The sequence below is a fragment of the Ranitomeya imitator genome, chromosome 3, assembly GCF_032444005.1.
Source record: "Ranitomeya imitator isolate aRanImi1 chromosome 3, aRanImi1.pri, whole genome shotgun sequence".
NCBI lineage: Eukaryota > Metazoa > Chordata > Amphibia > Anura > Dendrobatidae > Ranitomeya > Ranitomeya imitator.
This window is the reverse complement of record NC_091284.1, coordinates 415220299-415246012: the sequence shown is the minus strand read 5'-3', so window position 1 is coordinate 415246012 and position 25714 is coordinate 415220299.

The window sequence follows — 25714 nt, the reverse complement described above, 5'->3', positions numbered from 1 at the left end:
CTGTTTTGACTTTGTGATTTCGTACCTTCCGGGCTCTAAAAATGTGAAGGCGGATGCTCTGTCTAGGAGTTTTGTACCCGACTCTCCGGGTTTATCTGAGCCGGCGGGTATCCTCAAGGAAGGAGTAATTGTGTCTGCCATCTCCCCTGATTTGCGGCGGGTGCTGCAAAAATTTCAGGCTAATAAACCTGATCGTTGCCCAGCGGAGAAACTGTTTGTCCCTGATAGGTGGACGAATAGAGTTATCTCTGAACTTCATTGTTCGGTGTTGGCTGGTCATCCTGGAATCTTTGGTACCAGAGAGTTAATGGCTAGATCCTTTTGGTGGCCCTCTCTGTCGCGGGATGTGCGTGCTTTTGTGCAGTCCTGTGGGATTTGTGCTCGGGCTAAGCCCTGCTGTTCTCGTGCCAGTGGGTTGCTTTTGCCCTTGCCGGTCCCGAAGAGGCCTTGGACACATATCTCTATGGATTTTATTTCTGACCTTCCCGTTTCTCAAAAGATGTCAGTCATTTGGGTGGTCTGTGATCGCTTTTCTAAGATGGTCCATCTGGTACCCTTTTCTAAATTGCCTTCCTCCTCTGATTTGGTGCCTTTGTCCTTCCAGCATGTGGTTCGTTTGCATGGCATTCCAGAGAATATTGTTTCTGACAGAGGTTCCCAGTTTGTTTCGAGGTTTTGGCGAGCCTTTTGTGGTAGGATGGGCATTGACTTGTCTTTTTCCTCGGCTTTCCATCCTCAGACTAATGGCCAGACCGAGCGAACCAATCAGACCTTGGAAACATATCTGAGGTGCTTTGTTTCTGCTGATCAGGATGACTGGGTGTCCTTTTTGCCTTTGGCTGAGTTCGCCCTTAATAATCGGGCCAGCTCGGCTACCTTGGTTTCACCGTTTTTCTGCAATTCTGGGTTCCATCCTCGTTTCTCTTCTGGACAGGTTGAGTCTTCGGACTGTCCTGGTGTGGATACTGTGGTGGACAGGTTGCAGCAGATTTGGACTCAGGTAGTGGACAATTTGACCTTGTCCCAGGAGAAGGCTCAATTTTTCGCTAATCGCAGACGCCGTGTGGGTCCCCGACTTCGTGTTGGGGATCTGGTTTGGTTATCTTCTCGTCATATTCCTATGAAGGTTTCCTCTCCTAAGTTTAAACCTCGTTTTATTGGTCCGTATAGGATTTCTGAGGTTCTTAATCCTGTGTCTTTTCGTCTGACCCTTCCAGATTCTTTTTCCATACATAACGTATTCCATAGGTCATTGTTGCGGAGATACGTGGCACCTATGGTTCCATCTGTTGAGCCTCCTGTCCCGGTTTTGGTGGAGGGGGAATTGGAGTATATTGTGGAGAAGATTTTGGATTCTCGTGTTTCAAGACGGAAACTCCAGTATCTGGTTAAATGGAAGGGTTATGCTCAGGAGGATAATTCCTGGGTTTTTGCCTCTGATGTCCATGCTCCCGATCTTGTTCGTGCCTTTCATGTGGCTCATCCTGGTCGGCCTGGGGGCTCTGGTGAGGGTTCGGTGACCCCTCCTCAAGGGGGGGGGTACTGTTGTGAATTCTGTGGCAGAGTTCACTCCTGTGGTCACAAGTGGTACTTCGTCTGATTCTCTCTGGGATCTTCCGTTTGTGGAGGAAAGTGGTACTGCAGCTTCTGAGTTTCCTCCCTCAGGTGATCTGGTGAGCTCGTTAGCTTCTTCTCTACTTAACTTCACCTGATGCTTTGATCTATGCTTCCTGTCAATGTTTCAGTGTGATACTTGTTTTTTTCCCTGGATCATTCCTGTGGCCTGCTGCTCTGCAAAGCTAAGTTTTGCCTATGTTATTTTGTTGCTATTTTTCTGTCCAGCTTGCTTTATTGGTTTTTCTCGCCTGCTGGAAGCTCTGAGACGCAGAGGGACCACCTCCGTACCGTTAGTCGGTGCGGAGGGTCTTTTTGTCCCCTCTGCGTGTTTTTTTATAGGTTTTTGTGCTGACCGCAAAGTTATCTTCCCTATCCTCGTTCTGTTCAGCTAGTCGGGCCTCACTTTGCTAAATCTGTTTCATCTCTATGTTTGTGTTTTCATCTTACTCACAGTCATTATATGTGGGGGGCTGCCTTTTCCTTTGGGGAATTTCTCTGAGGCAAGGTAGGCTTATTTTTCTATCTTCAGGATTAGCTAGTTTCTCAGGCTGTGACGAGGCGCTAGGTTCTGGTCAGGAGCGCTCCACGGCTACCTTTAGTGTGGTTTGATAGGCTTAGGGATTGCGGTCTGCAGAGTTCCCACGTCTCAGAGCTCGTTCTATTATTTTGGGTTATTGTCAGTTCACTGTATGTGCTCTGACCTCCATGTCCATTGTGATTCTGAATTGCCTTTCATAACAGAGAACCAGCCGAAGTACCACTTGTGACCACAGGAGGGAGCTCTGCCACAGAATTCACAACAGTAGCCCCCCCTTGAGGAGGGGTCACCGAACCCTCACCAGAGCTCCCAGGACGACCAGGATGAGCCATATGAAAGGCACGAACAAGATCGGGAGCATGGACATCAGAGGCAAAGACCCAGGAATTATCTTCCTGAGCATAACCCTTCCACTTAACCAGATACTGGAGTTTCCGCCTTGAAACACGAGAATCCAAAATCTTCTCCACAATATACTCCAACTCCCCCTCCACCAAAACCGGGGCAGGAGGATCAACAGATGGAACCATAGGTGCCACGTATCTCCGCAACAATGACCTATGGAATACGTTATGTATGGAAAAAGAATCTGGAAGGGTCAGACGAAAAGACACAGGATTAAGAACCTCAGAAATCCTATACGGACCAATAAAACGAGGTTTAAACTTAGGAGAGGAAACCTTCATAGGAATATGACGAGAAGATAACCAAACCAAGTCCCCAACCCGAAGTTGGGGACCCACACAGCGTCTGCGATTAGCGAAACGTTGAGCCTTCTCCTGGGACAAAGTCAAATTGTCCACTACATGAGTCCAAATCTGCTGCAACCTGTCCACCACAGTATCCACACCAGGACAGTCCGAATACTCAACCTGCCCTGAAGAGAAACGAGGATGGAACCCAGAGTTGCAGAAAAACGGTGAAACCAAGGTAGCCGAGCTGGCCCGATTATTAAGGGCGAACTCAGCCAAAGGCAAAAAGGACACCCAGTCATCCTGATCAGCAGAAACAAAGCATCTCAGATATGTTTCCAAGGTCTGATTGGTTCGTTCGGTCTGGCCATTAGTCTGAGGATGGAAAGCCGAGGAAAAAGACAAGTCAATGCCCATCCTACCACAAAAGGCTCGCCAAAACCTCGAAACAAACTGGGAACCTCTGTCAGAAACGATATTCTCTGGAATGCCATGTAAACGAACCACATGCTGGAAAAACAATGGCACCAAATCAGAGGAGGAAGGCAATTTAGACAAGGGTACCAAATGGACCATCTTAGAGAAGCGATCACAGACCACCCAAATGACTGACATATTTTGAGAGACGGGAAGATCTGAAATAACATCCATAGAGATATGTGTCCAAGGCCTCTTTGGGACCGGCAAGGGCAAAAGCAACCCACTGGCACGAGAACAGCAGGGCTTAGCCCGAGCACAAATCCCACAGGACTGCACAAAAGTACGCACATCCCGCAACAGAGATGGCCACCAAAAGGATCTAGCCACTAACTCTCTGGTACCAAAGATTCCAGGATGACCAGCCAACACCGAACAATGAACCTCAGAGATAACTTTATTCGTCCACCTATCAGGGACAAACAGTTTCTCCGCTGGGCAACGATCAGGTTTATTAGCCTGAAATTTTTGCAGCACCCGCCGCAAATCAGGGGAGATGGCAGACACAATTACTCCCTCTTTGAGGATACCCGCCGGCTCAGATACACCCGGAGAGTCGGGCACAAAACTCCTAGACAGAGCATCCGCCTTCACATTTTTAGAGCCCGGAAGGTATGAAATCACAAAGTCAAAACGGGCAAAAAACAACGACCAACGAGCTTGTCTAGGATTCAACCGCTTGGCGGACTGTTGTGAGTTCTGTTTTTGGACTCCCTCTGGTGGTTACTGATGGTACTGGGTGACTTGTCTTTCCTGGGTTTCTGGGTTCCACCTGTTCCATCAGCATATGGGAGTTTCCTATTTAACCTGGCTTTGCTGGCATTTCCTCGCCGGTTATCAATGTATCCAGTGTGTCTTGTTACCTCTGCTCCCTGCTCCTAGAACCTTCTGGTCAAGCTAAGTTTGGATTTTCCTGTTTTGGTGTTTTGCTTTATTTGTTTTTTAGTCCAGCCTGCAGATATGTGATTCTTGCTGCTGGTTGCTCTAGTGGGCTGAAATTGCTCCTCATGTACCATGAGTTGGCACATGAGTTCAAGTAATTTCAGGATGGTTTTTTGAAGGGTTTTTCGCTGACCGCGCAGTTCACTTTTGTATCCTCTGCTATCTAGCTTTAGCGGGCCTCATTTTGCTGAAACTGTTTTCATACTGCGTATGTGCTTTCCTCTCATTTCACCGTCATTATATGTGGGGGGCTGCTATTTCTGTGGGGGATTTCTCTGGAGGCAAGAGAGGTCTGTGTTTCTTCTAATAGGGGAAGTTAGATCTTCGGCTGGAGCGAGACGTCTAGGATCATCGTAGGCACGTTCCCCGGCTACTTTTATTTGTGTGTTAGGTTCAGGGTCGCGGTCAGCTCAGGTTCCATCGCCCTAGAGCTTGTTTGTATCTGTGCTTGTCCTTTAGTGATCCCCTGCCATTGGGATCATGACAGTATAACCGGCCCACAAAGTGGCATTTGCATTGGCACCAGGGGACCCTGCGTTGCTTAATGCGGATGCGTTTTTTCTGGCATTAGGTTTGCTCTATGAGGAACCTAACCAAGAGATTCAGGCTGAAAAAGCTTTGTTGGCCCTCTCTCAGGGGCAAGATGAAGCAGAAATTTATTGTCAAAAATTTCGGAAGTGGTCGGTACTTACTCAGTGGAATGAGTGCGCTCTGGCTGCAAAGTTTAGAGATGGCCTTTCTGAGGCCATTAAAGATGTTATGGTGGGGTTCCCTGCGCCTGCTGGTCTGAATGAGTCTATGACTATGGCTGTTCAGATTGATCGGCGTTTACGGGAGCGCAATCCTGTGCATCATTTGGCGGTGTCGTCTGAACCGTCACCTGAGATAATGCAATGTGATAGAATTCAGTCCAGAAGTGAACGGCAAAAGTATAGGCGGAAAAAAGGGTTGTGCTTTTATTGTGGTGATTCAGCTCATGTTATATCAGCATGCTCTAAACGCACAAAAAAGGTTGATAAGTCTGTTGCCATTAGTACTTTACAGTCTAAGTTCATTCTGTCTGTGACTCTGATTTGTTCCTTATCATCCATTTCCGTCGATGCCTATGTGGATTCAGGCGCTCCCCTGAGTCTTATGGATTGGTCATTTGCCAATCGCTGTGGGTTTAGTCTGGAGCCTCTGGAAGTCCCTATTCCTTTGAAGGGAATTGACTCTACACCTTTGGCTATGAATAAACCTCAGTACTGGACACAAGTGACCATGCGTATGACTCCCGTTCACCAGGAGGTGATTCGCTTCCTGGTACTGTATAATTTGCATGATGTTCTAGTACTTGGTCTGCCATGGTTACAAACTCATAATCCAGTCCTTGACTGGAAATCAATGTCTGTGTTAAGCTGGGGTTGTCAGGGGGTTCATGATGATGCACCTCCGATTTCTATCGCTTCATCTACTCCTTCTGAGATTCCTGTGTTTTTGTCTGACTATCGGGATGTTTTTGAGGAGCCTAAGCTCAGTTCGCTTCCTCCTCACAGGGATTGCGATTGTGCTATAAATTTAATTCCAGGCAGTATATTTCCTAAAGGTCGTTTGTTCAATCTGTCAGTGCCAGAGCATACTGCTATGCGGGATTATGTTAAGGAGTCCTTGGAAAAGGGACATATCCGTCCATCTTTGTCCCCTTTGGGAGCAGGTTTTTTTTTCGTGGCCAAAAAAGATGGTTCCTTGAGGCCTTGTATAGATTATCGTCTTTTGAATAAGATTACCGTAAAATATCAGTATCCTTTGCCATTGTTGACTGATTTGTTTGCTCGCATTAAGGGGGCTAAATGGTTCACTAAGATTGATCTTCGGGGTGCGTATAATCTTATACGAATAAAGCAAGGTGATGAGTGGAAAACCGCATTTAATACGCCTGAGGGCCATTTTGAGTATTTGGTAATGCCTTTTGGACTTTCTAATGCTCCTTCAGTCTTCCAGTCCTTTATGCACGATATTTTCCGTGAATATCTGGATAAATTTATGATTGTGTATTTGGATGATATTTTAGTTTTTTCTGATGACTGGGAGTCTCATGTTCAGCAGGTCAGGAAGGTGTTTCAGGTCCTGCGGGCCAATTCCTTGTTTGTAAAAGGCTCAAAGTGTCTCTTTGGAGTCCAGAAGATTTCTTTCTTGGGGTATATTTTTTCCCCTTCTACTATTGAGATGGATCCCGTCAAGGTTCAGGCTATTTGTGACTGGACGCAGCCTACATCTCTTAAGAGTCTACAGAAGTTCTTGGGCTTTGCTAATTTCTATCGTCGTTTTATAACTAATTTTTCTAGTGTTGTTAAGCCTTTGACGGATTTGACTAAGAAGGGTGCTGATGTTGCTAATTGGTCTCCTGCGGCTGTGGAGGCCTTTCAGGAACTTAAACGCCGGTTTTCTTCTGCTCCTGTGTTGCGTCAGCCAGATGTTTCGCTCCCTTTTCAGGTTGAGGTTGATGCTTCCGAGATTGGAGCGGGGGCGGTTTTGTCACAGAGAAGCTCCGATGGCTCAGTGATGAAGCCATGCGCGTTTTTTTCTAGAAAGTTTTCGCCGGCTGAGCGGAATTATGATGTTGGTAATCGGGAACTTTTGGCCATGAAGTGGGCATTTGAGGAGTGGCGTCATTGGCTAGAGGGTGCTAGACATCGTGTGGTGGTCTTGACTGATCACAAAAATTTGATTTACCTTGAGTCTGCCAGGCGTCTGAATCCTAGACAGGCTCGTTGGTCACTGTTTTTCTCTCGTTTCAATTTTGTGGTTTCATACCTGCCAGGTTCAAAGAATGTGAAGGCGGATGCTCTTTCTAGGAGTTTTGTGCCTGACTCCCTTGGAAATTCTGAGCCCTCTGGTATCCTTAGGGATGGGGTGATTTTGTCTGCTGTCTCCCCAGACTTGCGACGTGCTTTGCAGGAGTTTCAGGCGGGTAAACCTGATCGTTGTCCGCCTGAGAGACTGTTTGTTCCGGATAATTGGACCAGTAGAGTCATCTCCGAGGTCCATTCTTCTGCGTTGGCAGGTCATCCTGGAATATTTGGTACTAGAGACTTGGTGGCCAGGTCTTTTTGGTGGCCTTCCTTGTCGAGGGATGTGCGTTCTTTTGTGCAGTCTTGTGAGGTTTGTGCTCGGGCTAAGCCTTGCTGTTCTCGGGCCAGTGGATTGTTGTCACCTTTGCCTATCCCGAAGAGGCCTTGGACGCACATTTCCATGGACTTTATTTCGGATCTCCCTGTCTCTCAAAAAATGTCCGTCATCTGGGTTGTGTGTGATCGCTTTTCTAAAATGGTTCATCTGGTACCCTTGCCTAAGTTGCCTTCCTCCTCTGAGTTGGTCCCTCTGTTTTTTCAGAATGTGGTTCGTTTGCATGGGATTCCTGAGAACATCGTTTCTGACAGGGGATCCCAGTTTGTGTCTAGATTTTGGCGGACGTTCTGTGCTAAGATGGGCATTGATTTGTCCTTTTCGTCTGCATTCCATCCTCAGACGAATGGCCAGACTGAACGAACTAATCAGACCTTGGAAACTTATTTAAGGTGTTTTGTTTCTGCTGATCAGGATGACTGGGTTACCTTTTTGCCGCTGGCCGAGTTTGCCCTTAATAATCGGGCTAGTTCTGCTACCTTGGTTTCTCCTTTCTTTTGTAATTCGGGGTTTCATCCTCGTTTTTCCTCTGGTCAGGTGGAACCTTCTGATTGTCCTGGAGTGGACATGGTGGTGGATAGGTTGCATCGGATTTGGAGTCATGTGGTGGACAATTTGAAGTTGTCCCAGGAGAAGGCTCAGCAGTTTGCTAATCGCCGTCGCCGCGTGGGTCCTCGACTTCTTGTTGGTGACTTGGTGTGGTTGTCTTCTCGTTTTGTTCCTATGAAGGTCTCTTCTCCTAAGTTCAAGCCTCGGTTCATCGGTCCCTATAGGATCTTAGAAATTCTTAACCCTGTGTCGTTTCGTTTGGATCTCCCGACATCGTTTGCTATTCATAATGTGTTCCATCGGTCGTTGTTGCGGAAGTATGAGGTACCTGTTGTTCCTTCGCTTGAGCCTCCTGCTCCAGTGCTGGTGGAGGGAGAATTGGAGTATGTTGTGGAGAAGATCTTGGATTCTCGTGTTTCCAGACGGAAACTCCAGTATTTGGTCAAGTGGAAGGGTTATGGTCAGGAGGATAATTCTTGGGTGGTTGCCTCGGATGTTCATGCTGGTGATTTGGTTCGCGCTTTTCATAGGGCTCATCCTGGTCGCCCTGGTGGTTCTCGTGAGGGTTCGGTGACCCCTCCTCAAGGGGGGGTACTGTTGTGAGTTCTGTTTTTGGGCTCCCTCTGGTGGTTACTGATGGTACTGGGTGACGTGTCTTTCCTGGGTTTCTGGGTTCCACCTGTTCCATCAGCATATGGGAGTTTCCTATTTAACCTGGCTTTGCTGGCATTTCCTCGCCGGTTATCAATGTATCCAGTGTGTCTTGTTACCTCTGCTCCCTGCTCCTAGAACCTTCTGGTCAAGCTAAGTTTGGATTTTCCTGTTTTGGTGTTTTGCTTTATTTGTTTTTTAGTCCAGCCTGCAGATATGTGATTCTTGCTGCTGGTTGCTCTAGTGGGCTGAAATTGCTCCTCATGTACCATGAGTTGGCACATGAGTTCAAGTAATTTCAGGATGGTTTTTTGAAGGGTTTTTCGCTGACCGCGCAGTTCACTTTTGTATCCTCTGCTATCTAGCTTTAGCGGGCCTCATTTTGCTGAAACTGTTTTCATACTGCGTATGTGCTTTCCTCTCATTTCACCGTCATTATATGTGGGGGGCTGCTATTTCTGTGGGGGATTTCTCTGGAGGCAAGAGAGGTCTGTGTTTCTTCTAATAGGGGAAGTTAGATCTTCGGCTGGAGCGAGACGTCTAGGATCATCGTAGGCACGTTCCCCGGCTACTTTTATTTGTGTGTTAGGTTCAGGGTCGCGGTCAGCTCAGGTTCCATCGCCCTAGAGCTTGTTTGTATCTGTGCTTGTCCTTTAGTGATCCCCTGCCATTGGGATCATGACAGCGGACTCGAGATAAGTCAAGTTCTTATGATCAGTCAAGACCACCACGCGATGCTTAGCTCCTTCAAGCCAATGACGCCACTCCTCGAATGCCCACTTCATGGCCAGCAACTCTCAATTGCCCACATCATAATTTCGCTCAGCAGGCGAAAACTGCCTGGAAAAGAAGGCGCATGGTTTCATCACCGAGCAATCAGAACTTCTCTGCGACAAAACAGCCCCTGCTCCAATCTCAGAAGCATCAACCTCGACCTGGAACGGAAGCGAAACATCTGGTTGACACAACACAGGGGCAGAAGAAAAACGACGCTTCAACTCTTGAAAAGCTTCCACAGCAGCAGAAGACCAATTGACCAAATCAGCACCTTTCTTGGTCAAATCGGTCAATGGTTTAGCAATACTAGAAAAATTGCAGATGAAGCGACGATAAAAATTAGCAAAGCCCAGGAACTTTTGCAGACTTTTCAGAGATGTCGGCTGAGTCCAATCGTAAATGGCCTGAACTTTAACAGGGTCCATCTCGATAGTAGAAGGGGAAAAGATGAACCCCAAAAATGAAACCTTCTGAACACCAAAGAGACACTTTGATCCCTTCACAAACAAAGAATTAGCACGCAGGACCTGAAACACCGTCCTGACCTGCTTCACATGAGACTCCCAATCATCCGAGAAGATCAAAATGTCATCTAAGTACACAATCAGGAATTTATCCAGGTACTCTCGGAAGATGTCATGCATAAAGGACTGAAACACTGATGGAGCATTGGCAAGTCCGAATGGCATTACTAGATACTCAAAATGGCCCTCGGGCGTATTAAATGCAGTTTTCCACTCATCGCCTCGCTTAATACGCACAAGATTATACGCACCACGAAGATCTATCTTGGTGAACCAACTAGCCCCCTTAATCCGAGCAAACAAATCAGATAACAATGGCAAGGGGTACTGAAATTTAACCGTGATCTTATTTAGAAGGCGGTAATCTATACAAGGTCTCAGTGAACCATCCTTCTTGGCTACAAAAAAGAACCCTGCTCCTAATGGCGACGATGACGGGCGAATATGCCCCTTCTCCAAAGACTCCTTCACATAACTCCGCATAGCGGCGTGCTCAGGCACAGATAAATTACACAGTCGACCTTTTGGGAATTTACTACCAGGAATCAAATCGATAGCACAATCACAATCCCTATGCGGAGGTAGGGTATCGGACTTGGGCTCATCAAATAAATCCCGGTAATCAGACAAGAACTCAGGAACCTCAGAAGGGGTGGATGACGAAATAGTCAGAAATGGGACATCACCATGTACCCCCTGACAACCCCAGCTGGACACAGACATGGATTTCCAATCTAATACTGGATTATGGACTTGTAGCCATGGCAACCCCAACACGTCCACATCATGCAGATTATGCAACACCAGAAAGCGAATAACCTCCTGACGTGCAGGAGCCATGCACATGGTCAGCTGGGTCCAGTACTGAGGCTTATTCTTGGCCAAAGGCGTAGCATCAATTCCTCTCAATGGAATAGGACACTGCAAGGGCTCCAAGAAAAACCCACAACGCCTAGCATACTCCAAGTCCATCAAATTCAGAGCAGCGCCTGAGTCCACAAATGCCATGACAGAATACGATGACAAAGAGCAGATCAAGGTAACAGACAGAAGAAATTTTGACTGTACCGTACCAATGGTGGCAGACCTAGCGAACCGCTTAGTGCGCTTAGGACAATCAGAGATAGCATGAGTGGAATCACCACAGTAGAAACACAGCCCATTCAGACATCTGTGTTCTTGCCGTTCAACTCTGGTCAAAGTCCTATCGCACTGCATAGGCTCAGGTTTAAGTTCAGGTAATACCGCCAAATGGTGCACAGATTTACGCTCGCGCAAGCGTCGGCCGATTTGAATGGCCAAAGACATAGACTCATTCAGACCAGCAGGCATAGGAAATCCCACCATGACATCCTTAAGGGCTTCAGAGAGACCTTTTCTGAAAATAGCTGCGAGCGCACCTTCATTCCACTGAGTGAGTACGGACCACTTTCTAAATTTCTGACAATATACCTCTATTTCATCCTGACCCTGACACAGAGCCAGCAAATTCTTCTCTGCCTGATCCACAGAATTAGGCTCATCGTACAGCAATCCGAGCGCCAGGAAAAATGCATCGATATTACTTAATGCAGGATCTCCTGACGCAAGAGAAAATGCCCAGTCCTGAGGGTCGCCACGCAAAAAAGAAATAACGATCCTAACTTGTTGAACTGGGTCACCAGAGGAGCGAGGTTTCAAAGCCAGAAATAGTTTACAATTATTTTTGAAACTCAGAAATTTAGTTCTATCTCCAAAAAACAAATCAGGAATAGGAATTCTCGGTTCTAACATAGAATTCTGAACCACAAAGTCTTGAATACTTTGTACTCTTGCCGTGAGCTGATCCACACATGAAGACAGACCTTTAATGTCCATTGCTACACCTGTGTCCTGAACCACCCAAATGTCTAGGGGAAAAAAAAGGCAAAACACAGTGCAAAGAAAAAAAAATGGTCTCAGAACTTCTTTTTTCCCTCTATTGGGAATCATTAGTACTTTTGGCCTCCAGTACTGTTATGAAAGGTAATTCAGTACCACAATGGACATAGAGGTCAGCGCACATACAGTGACCTGGCAATAACCCAAAAAACAAGAACGAGCTCTGAGACGTGGGAACTCTGTTGACCGCAATCCCTAATCCTCTCCAACCACACTAAAGGCAGCCGTGGATTGCGCCTAAAGCTCCCTATGCAACTCGGCACGGCCAGAGAAACTAGCTAGCCTGAAGATAGAAAATAAGCCTACCTTGCCTCAGAGAAATACCCCAAAGGAAAAGGCAGCCCCCACATATAATGACTGTGAGTTAAGATGAAAAGACAAACGTAGAGATGAAATAGATTTAGCAAAGTGAGGCCCAACTTTCTGAACAGAGCGAGGATAGGAAAGGTAACTTTGCGGTCAACACAAAACCCTACTAATACCACGCAAAGGGGGCAAAAAGACCCTCTGTACCGAACTAATGGCACGGAGGTACACCCTCTGCGTCCCAGAGCTTCCAGCAAGCAGAAAAAAACAAATTGACAAGCTGGACAGAAAAAAACAGCAAACAAATAGCAAAGAGGAACTTAGCTATGCAGAGCAGCAGGCCACAGGAACGATCCAGGAGGAAACAGGTCCAATACTAGAACATTGACTGGAGGCCAGGATCAAAGCACTAGGTGGAGTTAAATAGAGCAGCACCTAACGACTTCACCACATCACCTGAGGAAGGAAACTCAGAAGCCGCAGTACCACTTTCCTCCACCAACGGAAGCTCACAGAGAGAACCAGCCGAAGTACCACTTGTGACCACAGGAGGGAGCTCTGCCACAGAATTCACAACAGTCCTCACTCTTGTTACTTCTCTCTCTCTGTCCCCCAGATGGATAGGACATAACCCGTATGACGGTGGTGGCCTGAGGCTATTTTATAGGGACCCTAGCGTCGCCCCTCCTCCGCGTTGCCACCTTGTCTGCTTAGGTTTTTAGGTCGGACAGCCAACTTGGAATCGACTGCCCTGCACCGAGGGAGTAATAGACTCTACGCTTTACTGCCGGTCTCTGAAGTAAAGCGTAGAGTCTATTACTCCCTCGGTGTTCCGGCCACCGGATCTGCGCTCAGAGGGAGGCAGCCTGCTTCTAGCTGGTCTCCCGCTGTTGTTTTACTTCTGTTGCTATGACTTCTGTGCTCACTCACTACGGCACACTTCCTTTCTTGTCCTTTCTTAGGAGGCTGCCGCATGGGTTGCAGGTGCAGCTCCGTGCCCTTCTTTCCCTTTCCTGGGCCGAGTCCAGTCTGCTCCTCTCCTCTCCTCCTCCTGGCTCCAACGGTCTGACTTCCTAACCAACCCCCCAGTTTTACCCATGTGTGAGGAGTGGCCTAATAGATAGAACCTTTTGCTCCCCCTGGTGGCCGGCGTGTGAAGTGTGTGTGTGGCTGTGATACCTGGCAGGGTGAACTCCTTTGGTGCCATCAGACGTAACATCGCACCCCCTGTTGGAAGAATGACATCACTGCAACGACCAGGACTCTGGGGAGCGCTGCACTTGCAGGTTCAAGTAGTCATCACATGTTCACTTCACTTATATGCGATTTCCATTCTTAGGCTGGAGTCACACTAGCATAGAGTATGGCCAAGTGCGATGCGAGAAAACATCGCATAGCACTCAGCCCAGTGTGAATCTATGGGGCAGCTCACATCTCCGTTTATTTTCTCGGGTGTATTCGACATGTGTGTAAAATCGCAGCATGCTGTGATTTTCACCGAGACTCGGCCGAAACTTTCAAATGCAAGCCTAAAGGTGCAAGAAAAAAATCGCACAGCACTCAGCCCATGCAATTCATCTGTCGATCACAGTAAAATCACAGCGTGACAGGTTAGAATAGAATGGATAGAATAGATCTATACACATAGAATACATAGATACAGTATATACATATACAGTGGGTACGGAAAGTATTCAGACCCCTTTAAATTTTTCACTCTTTGTTTCATTGCAGCCATTTGGTAAATTCAAAAAAGTTCATTTTTTTCTCATTAATGTACACTCTGCACTCCATCACTGAATACTTTCCGTACCCATTGTAGATGTCAGTGACACACACATATACAGGTGCTTTTCACAAAATTAGAATATCATCAAAAAGTTAATTTATTTCAGTTCTTCAATACAAAAAGTGAAACTCATCTATCTATATAATCGTCTAAGGGGCACTTCCGTCTGTTTGTCTGTCTGTCTGTCTTTCACGGAAATCCCAAGTCACTGATTGGTCGCGGCAAGCCGGTACAGTCCAGCCGCGAAATGTCCGCTCCCTGTAGTCAGTGCCCCCTCCATACTTCCCCCAGTCAGCGCCCGCCACCCACATAGCGTTTTCGCAGTCCATTAAACCGACTGCGTTACACCGCGGCATAACGCGATTAACACTGTGTGACAAGCTTTTTACTATTGATGCTGTCTATGCAGCATCAATAGTAAAAAGATATAATGTTAAAAATAATAAAAAAAAAATAAAAAATGGTGCTATTCTCACCTTCCGCCGTCCACCGATGTGCGCGAGCGGGAGGCTGCCGCCAGCTTCCGTTCCCAGTGATGCATTGCGAAATTACCCAGCTGACTTAGCGGTCTCTTATCCAGATGACTTAGCGGTCTCGCGAGACCGCTAAGTCATCTGGGTAATTTCGCAATGCATCACTGGGAACGGAAGCTGGTGGCAGCCTCGCACGCATTGGGACAACTTCGGTGGATGCCAGAGGGTGGGTATAAACTTTTTTATTTTAATTCTTTTTTTTAACAAATATGGTGCCCACACTGCTGTATACTACATGGGCAGTATTATATACTGCGCGGGCTGTGTTATTTACTGCGTGGGCTGTGTTATATACTACGTGGCTGCTATATACTATGAGGCTGCTATTTACTACGAGGCTGCTATTAACCACGTGGCTGTGCTATATACTATGTGGCTGCTATATACTACATTGCTGCTACATACTATGTGACTGCTATATACTATGTGGCTGTGCTATATACTACGTGGCTCTGCTATATACTACATGGCTGTCTGTGTTATATAGTATGTGGGCTGTGTTATATACTACGTGGCTGTGCTATATACTACGTGGCTGCTATATATTACGTGGCTGCTATATACTACATGGCTGTGCTATATACTATGTGGCTGTGCTATATATCACGGGCTGTGCTATATACTACATGGCTGCTATATACTACATCGCTGTGCTATATACTACGTGGCTGTGCTATATACTATGTGGCTGTGCTATATACTACATACTACGTGGCTGTGCTATATACTATGTGGCTGTGTTATATACTACGTGGCTGTACTATATCCTGCACCCCAAACCCCCGACATCCTGCGACCAATCAGCGACAGACGCAGTCCAGCCGCGAATTGACGCGGGATTTAAACCATGCTTCACTGATTGGTCGCACCCGGCCGGCCGCGACCAATCAGCGATATTGGCACGGGATCTAAACACTGCTTCAGTGATTGGTAGCTCACAGCCGGCCGTGACCAATCAGCGACAGGCGCAGTCCGGCCGCGAATTGGAGCCGGATTTGAACCACGCTTCACTGATCGGCCAGCCGGGCGCGACCAATTAGCGATATTGGCGCAGAATTTAACCCCCACTCACAGCGCGACGTACGTACATACATACACATTCTAGAATACCCGATGCGTTAGAATCGGGCCACCATCTAGTATATTATATAGAGTCATTACAAACAGAGTGATCTATTTCAAGTGTTTATTTCTGTTAATGTTGATTAAGACTTACAGTCAATGAAAATACAGTCAGCGACCCCAAAGAAGCCCACGCGAAATGCGCGTTGGTGCTGTAAGGACAGAGTCCTAAAGTGGAGAGACTATGGGTAAGAGGTGTTTGCAGCATAACACGTCACCTTTTGTTCCCTTAAAGTTATATGCACTTAATTTCTGTACTTATGGTATGCATCTCTCCAGTGTGGTTCCGGCACGCTATGTCTCTATAATTTAATGTTATTCACTAGTATTACTTATCGGCACTATATAATTTTAGTATTTTGAGACGTGGAGTGTCATTTTCCTCATGAAGTTATGCATATGCAAGGCGACATTGTATGTATAAGCACTTGCACTTTGATTTAATTTGCTGCTGCATGTTGCTCTTCCTATCCACTAAAATATAAGTGAACTCTTGTGTTTTACATCTGTGTAATCAACTATTCATTTTGTAAAAAAAATTTCTTCATTGCTATTTCTCCTTTATGTTTAATTTGCTTTTGAATAAACTTTAAAGGGACTCTATCACCTGAATTTGGTGGGCTCTGGTAACGGTCAGATGGGCGGTGTTTTCTGTTCTTTCATGCACCCCTTCCTTTACCGCTGGCCACAATATTGTCTTGAATGTGATTCTGTTTCCTCCGTAGTACATGCGTGCGCAATGCAATCTCGCCTTGCGCACGCGCAGTATGCTTTGCCCAACTGTGGGCAAAGCCGAAAAGCATTAGTGCCCGGAACACATGTCCCGGAATACAGCTAAATACTTCCGGGACATAGTGCGCCGGCGCATGCGCAGTAATGCTTTTCGGCTTTGCCCGCAGTTGGGCAAAGCAAACTGCGCGTGCGCAAGGTGAGATTGCATTGTGCACGCGTGTACTACGGAGGAAGCCGAATCACATTCACGACAATATTGCGGCCAGCGGGAAAGGAAGGGGTGCATGAAAGAACAGAAAACACCACCCATCAGACCGTTAACAGAGCCCGCCAAATTCAGGTGACAGGTTCCCTTTAATATATTTTATTTGGGACTATTTTTGCTCTATTTTCTCTTGTGTTTCCATTGACTTCTATTGCGGGATGCGATCCGATTTCCGATTACAATCGCATCATGCTGCAAGTTTTTTTCCAGTCTGATCGTGATCCGATCCACGCTGGAAAAAAAAATCACAGATGAACACACAATGATAACACTGGTCCGAATGCAATCTGATTTTTAATCAGATTGCATTTGTCTGATTTCATCGCAAGTGGGAATGAGCCCTACGTGTGCAAATCGCATATGTGCTTGGGAAAGGGGTGGAGGGGTGACAATTCTTGCCCCAGGTGCCAGAAAACCTAGATACACCTCTGTCAGAAGGTAGGAGGAGGTTTGCGGGGCTCTACTATGGAGGCTACAGACTACTGAACATCCTGCAACCCGGGGTCCACCGTGCAGGAGAGGAACCTCCTGCTGGCAAATAGCAGCGCTATATGGTGGCATAAGTGAACTCTGTTAACTCCACAGAGTCGCTAGGAACAAGATGCTGTGCCCTGTTAACCTCACCGAGGTACACAGCTACCAACCAGAGCAAACTGTGGTCATGCAGTCAGAGAAAACAGACAAACAACTCCTCACCTATGGTGCCGGTATTCTAGCGGCTTATTTCAGCCAAGGCCCTAAATACACTCACACAAACTCCTCACCAGAGGTGCCGGTACTCTAGGGTCTTATTTCAGCCAAACTCTAACCGCATCCAGACATGACAACACTGGCTCATAGACATTGGTTTGATACTAGCGCATGGCCGTGCGGCCATACGAACATTTTATAGGTGCAGCAACTTCAGGACCTTCCTAGAGGACCAATGGGAGCTGCTACAGTACCTGAGCAACTTCAGGACCTTCCTGGTGGACCAATGGGAGCTGCAGCAGTGCCTGAGCATGTGACCCCCGACCTCCAATGAGAGGTCTTACCCTGGGCATGCTCAGAAGGGGAAAAGCAGGACGTCTGCTCGCCGCTGACCAGTACTGGCTACAAAGGCAGAGCCTGGAAGAACAGTAGTAACCAGTCGCCCAGGATCAGCCTGAGCCAGACGCTGGGACCGACGTCTCCACTGAGCAGGCTCCACTGCGGCTGGAGAAGAATAGGAGACCGCAGCGGAGATGGTTCGAGATTCCACCTGTGCAGAGGTGGGAACGCGACACCTAACAGGCAGATTCACTTTGAACTTGTTATAACCCTAAATCGCCAATAACTATCTGATCTTTTTACTTCTTACAACAAAAATAGATTGCTCAAAATGTTTTCAAAGAGAAATGTAGCAATAGACATCTTATGGCAACCTTAACCTCCTCACGACCTATGACATATAGGTATGTCATAGATAGTGTCTCGGCTGAGCCCGCATCTTTTCCTGCACATGACAGCTGATTTTCTGTCCCCTTAAAGGGAATCTATCAGTAGCATCAACCCTCCTAAGCAGTATATATGAGCATGTAGGTCATAGGAAGCTGAATAAAGTGATACCTGGATATCTGTGATGCAGATTTATCCCAGAGAAATCTATGTCTTTCTTACATGTAAATGAGTTATTCAGATCTACTGTATGGGCAGGACACTGATCTTCCTGAGAATCTGCCTCCAGAGCTTATTTTAAATAAAAGAGGCCTTACCAGTGTGAGGTGTAATGACTGACAGTCTGCTTTACTGATATTCATGTCTCACATTGATAACCCCTCGTTCCATTTAAAATAAGCTCTCGATGCAGATTCTCAGGGAGACCTATACCTAATAAATTACTCCCGCGTATCCAGTTAATTACTTCTGTTGCTAAATAATTAAAGGAAAGGGGTAATCTGAAAGCGAGGGTGTACTGTATGCCTCTACAGACTTGATCCAATAGCCATCAAATATGAAGAGCGAGCAACCACATCCAGTGAAATGAACGTTTTATTAACCCATCCATCTCCATATTTGTTGCTATTTAAAGTGCAAAGATAAATAAGGAAGTCCCATACTAACAATCTAAAAGAAATAAAGTGGCAGATTTATAAAGACTGGCACATCATAAACCAATCTTAATGAAGAACTCGCTGGAGTAAAACGCGCCAAATTCATTAAATGGAGTAAAAAACGCTGCCAGTTTTGGAGCTACTCCTCAGCTCTGCCCGTTTTGGTGAAATTACTGAGAAAACGCTGAAAGTTGCTAAGTTTCTGCACACCTCTGTGTTCAGCAAAAATTGTGCAACTTTTCAAACCATTTTCTGATAATTTTATGGCGTAAAAGCTTTGATGGATTCTCCCTGAAAATGTCTAGTATGTCCAAATATAAAGAATAGCCTGGTTCGTGCTTTGCTGTAGCTTCATCCCGGGGTGCACAATGTAGTATGTAGTATACTACATCACTTTATGGTGTTCTCGGGCTTGTTATCAGTGAAGAGCAATAAAACATATACTAATATAAGGACTGTAGTTCATTTTCTGTAACATGATGATGTAATAAGAGTGAATAACAATTGTAATAGCAAGGATCCTTGCACTTATGTTATGTGCATTAAAATGTCTACAGTTTTCAGTGGATGAAGACTGAAGTTCAGATCTGTGTCTAGATATTGGGAACACTTTACCATTTTTTCTACACACTAGACGTAAGTATCTACGTTGCGAAATACTTAAACCAAGCAGATTGAGAAATGTTCTATTACAAAGTTTACTTAGAAATGCAGTGAGAGTGTCTCTGAAAATAGCTAAATACACATAGCAGACACAAGGACACCAGCTGGCATGACAAGCCATTGGGATTAATTGAGTCTGTGCCCAACTACAGGATATGCCATGGTAGACGTGTGTTAGGGGTAACACTGGGGAGATCACGCAGATCCCAGCTTGTCATTGGACGCAACTCCGCAGCATCTAATCGTCAGGACAATTACACAATTGACTGATGAGTGATGGACCAGGCCACGGCTGTTTCCAAAACTTAGGCTAGTTATTGGGGAGCTTGCAGTGAGCATATGGTATGTCAACCTCCAATTCATTGCTGAAAGTGTTGGTACCATTGAAATTGCTACAGAAAAGGAAGTTATTCTCAGAGAAAATTATTGCAATTACATGTTTTGTTATAAGCATGTATATTTGCTTTGTGTGTATTGTAACAACACAAAAAAATGAGAAAAAAAGCAAATTGGACATCATGTCACATAAAACCCCCAAAATGGGTCGGACAAAATTGTTGGCACCTTTCCAAAATTGTGGGTAAACAACTTTGTTTCAAGCATTTGATGCTTGTTCAAACTCACCTGTGGCAAGTAACAGGTGTGCTCAATATGAAAATCACACTTGAAGCCAGATAAAAAGGGGAGAAGTTGACTCAATCTCTGCATTGTGTGTCCATCTCCAGAGATCTTGATGTTATTTTGTCCATGGTGGGCAACATAATTAAGAAGTTTACAACCCATGGCACTGTAGCTATTCTCCCTGAAGGTGGACAGCAGAAAAAAATTGTTGAAAGGATGCAACGCAGGATAGTCCGAATGGTAGATAAGCAGGCCAAATCAATTTTCAAAGAAATTCAAACTGTTGTTCAGGCTCAGGGTGCATGAGTGTCAGAACGAACTATCCATCAAAATGAAATTAAACACTATGGCAGGAGACCAAGGAAAATCCCACTGCTGACTCATAAAAAATCTAGACTGCAGTTTGCCAAAATGTACGTGCGTAAGCCAATATCCTTTTGGGAAAGCGTCTTGTGAACAGATGAGACCAAGAATGGGGTTCTTGGTAAAACACATCATTCTAATGTTTCAGAATGAGGCCTGCAAAGAAAATAACAAGTACGTACAGTCAAATATGGTGGAGGTTCAAAGAGGTTTTGGAGTTGTTTTTCTGCCTCTTACACTGGGTGTCTTCACTATGTGCAAGGCATCATGAAATCTGAAGGTTACCAAAGGATTTTGGGTCACAAAGTAGTGCCCAGTGTCAGAAAGTTGGGTTTGCACCCTAGGTCATGGATCTTCCAGAAGGACAGTGACCCAAAATGTACTTCAAGAAACACCTAGAAATAGATGGAACTAAGAGCTGGAGACTTCTGAAGTGGCCAGCAATGAGTCCAGATCTTAATCTCATTGAACACCTGTGGAGAGATCTTAAAATTGCTGTTGGGAGAAGGCACCCTTTAAATATGAGAAACCTAGAGTAGTCTGCAAATGAAGAGTGGTCCAAAATGCCAGTTGAGGGTTGTAAGAAGCAACTGATTGCAGTTACTTATTTCAAATGGTGTACAACCAAATATGACATTGAGGGTGCCAACAATTTTGTTCGACCTCCGGTAGCTGCTGCATTTCCCACCCTAGGCTTATACCCGAGCCAATAAGTACCGTATATACTCGAGTATAAGCCGACCCGAGTATAAGCCGACCCCCCTAATTTTGCCACAAAAAACTGGGAAAACTTATTTCCCCATAGCTGTGCCCCATATAGTGCTCTGCACCGTTCATTGTGCCCCATTGCTGTGCCATATACGGTGCTCTGCACCGTTCATTGTGCCCCATTGCTGTGCCATATACGGTGCTCTGCACCGTTCATTGTGCCCCATTGCTGTGCCATATACAGTGCTCTGCACCGTTCATTGTGCCCCATATCTGTGCCCATATACGGTGCTCTGCTCCGTTCATTGTGCCCCATTGCTGTGCCATATACGGTGCTCTGCACCGTTCATTGTGCCCCATATCTGTGCCCATATACGGTGTTCTGCACCGTTCATTGTGCCCCATTGCTGTGCCATATACGGTGCTTTGCACCGTTCATTGTGCCCCATTGCTGTGCCATATACGGTGCTCTGCTCCGTTCATTGTGCCCCATTGCTGTGCCATATACGGTGCTTTGCACCGTTCATTGTGCCCCATTGCTGTGCCATATACGGTGCTCTGCACCGTTCATTGTGCCCCATAGAAATCTCTGCCGCCGCTGCTGCAATAAAAAAAAAAAACCACATACTCACCTCCCTTGATTGCAGCTCCCGGCGTCTCGTTCCGGCGCCTCCATCTTCCCGGCGTCTCTGCTCTGACTGATCAGGCAGAGGGCGCCGCGCACACTGTATGCGTCATCGCGCCCTCTGCCTGAACAGTCAGAGCGCAGACGCCGGGAAGATGGAGGCGCCGGCCGGGAAGATGGAGCGGCGCCCGGCGGCTGGAACGAGGACAGGTGAATATGCTATACTTACCTAGTCCTGGCGATCCTCGCGCTGTCCCTCTGCCTGGTCTTCGGTGCCGCAGCTCTTCCTGTCAGCGGTCACCGGCACCGCTGATTAGAGGAATGAATAGGCGGCTCCGCCCCTATGGGAGGTGGAGCCGCTTATTCATATCTCTAATGAGCGGTCCCACGTGACCGCTGAAGAGGGGAAGAAGCTGCAGCACAGAAGCCCGTGGGACGGCAGGGACAGCGCGAGGATCGCTGGGACTAGGTAAGTATGCCTCAGCGCCCTCACCCCCTCACCCGCCGACCCTGCCACCCACATTGACTCGAGTATAAGCCGAGAGGGGCACTTTCAGCCCAAAAATTTGGGCTGAAAATCTCGGCTTATACTCGAGTATATACGGTATTCCCAGTTTTTTGTAGCAAAATTAGGGGTCTCGGCAAAAAACTTGATACATATATATATATATATATATATATATATATATATATACAATATATATATATATATATATATAAATATATATATATCTACTTCAGTACAGTCACTGCCAACTCCACAATAACAAAAGGGAAAGGGAACTACTAGCTGCCACCACCAATCGTTTATACAAGCCAACTGGACATCCGTTAGAGGTGACATATGGCTTCAGAGATGTGGTTTACAGAGTAAGGCCAGCGTCACACTCAGTGTATAAAAATACGGTCCGTAATTTACGGCCGTAATACGCAGAAAAGTCCCCAAAATAGTGGTCCGTATCTCATCCGTAGGCAGGGTGTGTCAGCGTATTTTGCGCATGGCATCCTCCGTATGTAATCTGTATGGCATCCGTACTGCGAGATCTTCTCGCAGGCTTGCAAAACCGACATACGGACATACAATGGATCCATGTGCTCAAAAATTCGTAAAAACATATATACTGTCTATATATATATATATACAGTGGGGCAAAAAAGTATTTAGTCAGTCAGCAATAGTGCAAGTTCCGCCACTTAAAAAGATGAGAGGCGTCTGTAATTTACATCATAGGTAGACCTCAACTATGGGAGACAAACTGAGAAAAAAAAATCCAGAAAATCACATTGTCTGTTTTCTTAACATTTTATTTGCATATTATGGTGGAAAATAAGTATTTGGTCAGAAACAAAATTTCATCTCAATACTTTTAATATATCCTTTGTTGGCAATGACAGAGGTCAAACGTTTTCTGTAAGTCTTCACAAGGTTGCCACACACTGTTTTGGTATGTTGGCCCATTCCTCCATGCAGATCTCCTCTAGAGCAGTGATGTTTTTGGCTTTTCGCTTGGCAACACGGACTTTCAACTCCCTCCAAAGGTTTTCTATAGGGTTGAGATCTGGAGACTGGCTAGGCCACTCCAGGACCTTGAAATGCTTCTTACGAAGCCACTCCTTCGTTGCCCTGGCGGTGTGCTTTGGATCATTGTCAGCCACGTTTCATCTTCAATGCCCTTGCTGATGGAAGGAGGTTTGCACTCAAAATCTCACGATACATGGCCCCATTCATTCTTTCATGTACCCGGATCAGTCGTCCTGGCCCATTTGCAGAGAAACAGCCCCAAAGCATGATGTTTCCACCACCATGCTTTACAGTAGGTATGGTGTTTGATGGATGCAACTCAGTATTCTTTTTCCTCCAAACACGACAAGTTGTGTTTCTACCAAACAGTTCCAGTTTGGTTTCATCAGACCATAGGACATTCTCCCAAAACTCCTCTGGATCATCCAAATGCTCTCTAGCAAACTTCAGACGGGCCCGGACATGTACTGGCTTAAGCAGTGGGACACGTCTGGCACTGCAGGATCTGAGTCCATGGTGGCGTAGTGTGTTACTTATGGTAGGCCTTGTTACATTGGTCCCAGCTCTCTGCAGTTCATTCACTAGGTCCCCCCGCGTGGATCTGGGATTTTTGCTCACCGTTCTTGTGATCATTCTGACCCCACGGGGTGGGATTTTGCGTGGAGCCCCAGATCGAGGGAGATTATCAGTGGTCTTGTATGTCTTCCATTTTCTAATTATTGCTCCCACTGTTGATTTCTTCACTCCAAGCTGGTTGACTATTGCAGATTCAGTCTTCCCAGCCTGGTGCAGGGCTACAATTTTGTTTCTGGTGTCCTTTGACAGCTCTTTGGTCTTCACCATAGTGGAGTTTGGAGTCAGACTGTTTGAGGGTGTGCACAGGTGTCTTTTTATACTGATAACAAGTTTAAACAGGTGCCATTACTACAGGTAATGAGTGGAGGAAAGAGGAGACTCTTAAAGAAGAAGTTACAGGTCTGTGAGAGCCAGAAATCTTGATTGTTTGTTTCTGACCAAATACTTTTTTTCCACCATAATATGCAAAAAAAATGATAAAAAAACAGACAATGTGATTTTCTGGATTTTTTTTTCTCAGTTTGTCTCCCATAGTTGAGGTCTACCTATGATGTAAATTACAGACGCCTCTCATCTTTTTAAGTGGTGGAACTTGCACTATTGCTGACTGACTAAATACTTTTTTGCCCCACTGTATGTCAGTGAGACACATATATATATATTAATATACATATAATACATATAATATAATATATTAATACAGCGCTAGATAGCTTAAAAGCCGGTAATTCAATTGCCGGCTTTTGCTATCCCCTTCCCAAACCCGACATGATATGAGACATGGTTTACATACAGTAAACCATCTCACATCCTTTTTTTGGCATATTCCACACTAATAATGTTAGTAGTGTGTATGTGCAAAATTTGGGTGCTCTAGCTATTAATTTAAAGGGTTAAATCACGGGAAAAATTGGCGTGGGCTCCCACGCAATTTTCTCCGCCAGAATGGTAAAATAAAAAAACAACAATATCCCATACCTTCCGTCATTCTGTCACGTCCCATGATGTAAATCAATCTGAAGGGGTTAACTAACTTTACAAGCAGGAGCTCTGCTAATGCAGCTGTGCTCATGCCAGTAAAACCCCAGCGAATGAATGGAATGTACGTCAATGACCTGTAGTTACCTTCAGTTGCGGTGAGACGCCCTCTGCTGGATGTCCTCATATGAACTCGAGCGTGGGAAAATATTCTGAAAAGTTCCCAGGCTCGAGTTCATACGGCTTTTAAGCTATCTAGCGCTGTATGAAATATTAATATATATACATATATGTGTCTCACTGACATATATATATATATATATACCCCTATACTATGTGTAGATATTTATTTTAGCTATTCTATTGTAACCTGTCAGTGTGATTTTACTGTACACCGCACTGAATTGCCGGCTTTTCTATAGAACACCGCTGCGTATTTCTCGCAAGTCACACTATTGGTCCGTGTGTAATCCGCATTTTTCTGGCCCCCATAGACTTTCATTGGCGTATTTTTTGCGCAATACGGTGACAAACGCAGCATGCTGCGATTTTCTACGGCCGTAGAAGACCGCATAATACGAATCAGTAAAATACGGCTGATAGGAGCTGGGGCATAGAGAAGCATTGTACCGTATGCAATCCGTATTTTCAGCACCTCTCTTACGTCCGTAAAACATGGTAGTGTGACGCCGGCCTAAGAGAAACAGAGCTATTACATTTTATATGTTTACTAGCTGAAGAGCCCGGCGTTGCCTGGGCATAGTAAATATCTGTGGTTAGTTATAGCACGTCACTTCTCTTATTTTCCCATCACGCCTCTCATTTTCCCAATCACATCTTTAATTTTCCCCCTCACATCTCTCATTTTCTCCCTCACACCTCTCATTTTCTCCCTCACTCCTCTCATTCCCGCCTAACACTTGTCATTTCGACCTCACATCTGTCATTTTCCGATCACTACACTATTTTCCCTCACTCCTCTCATTT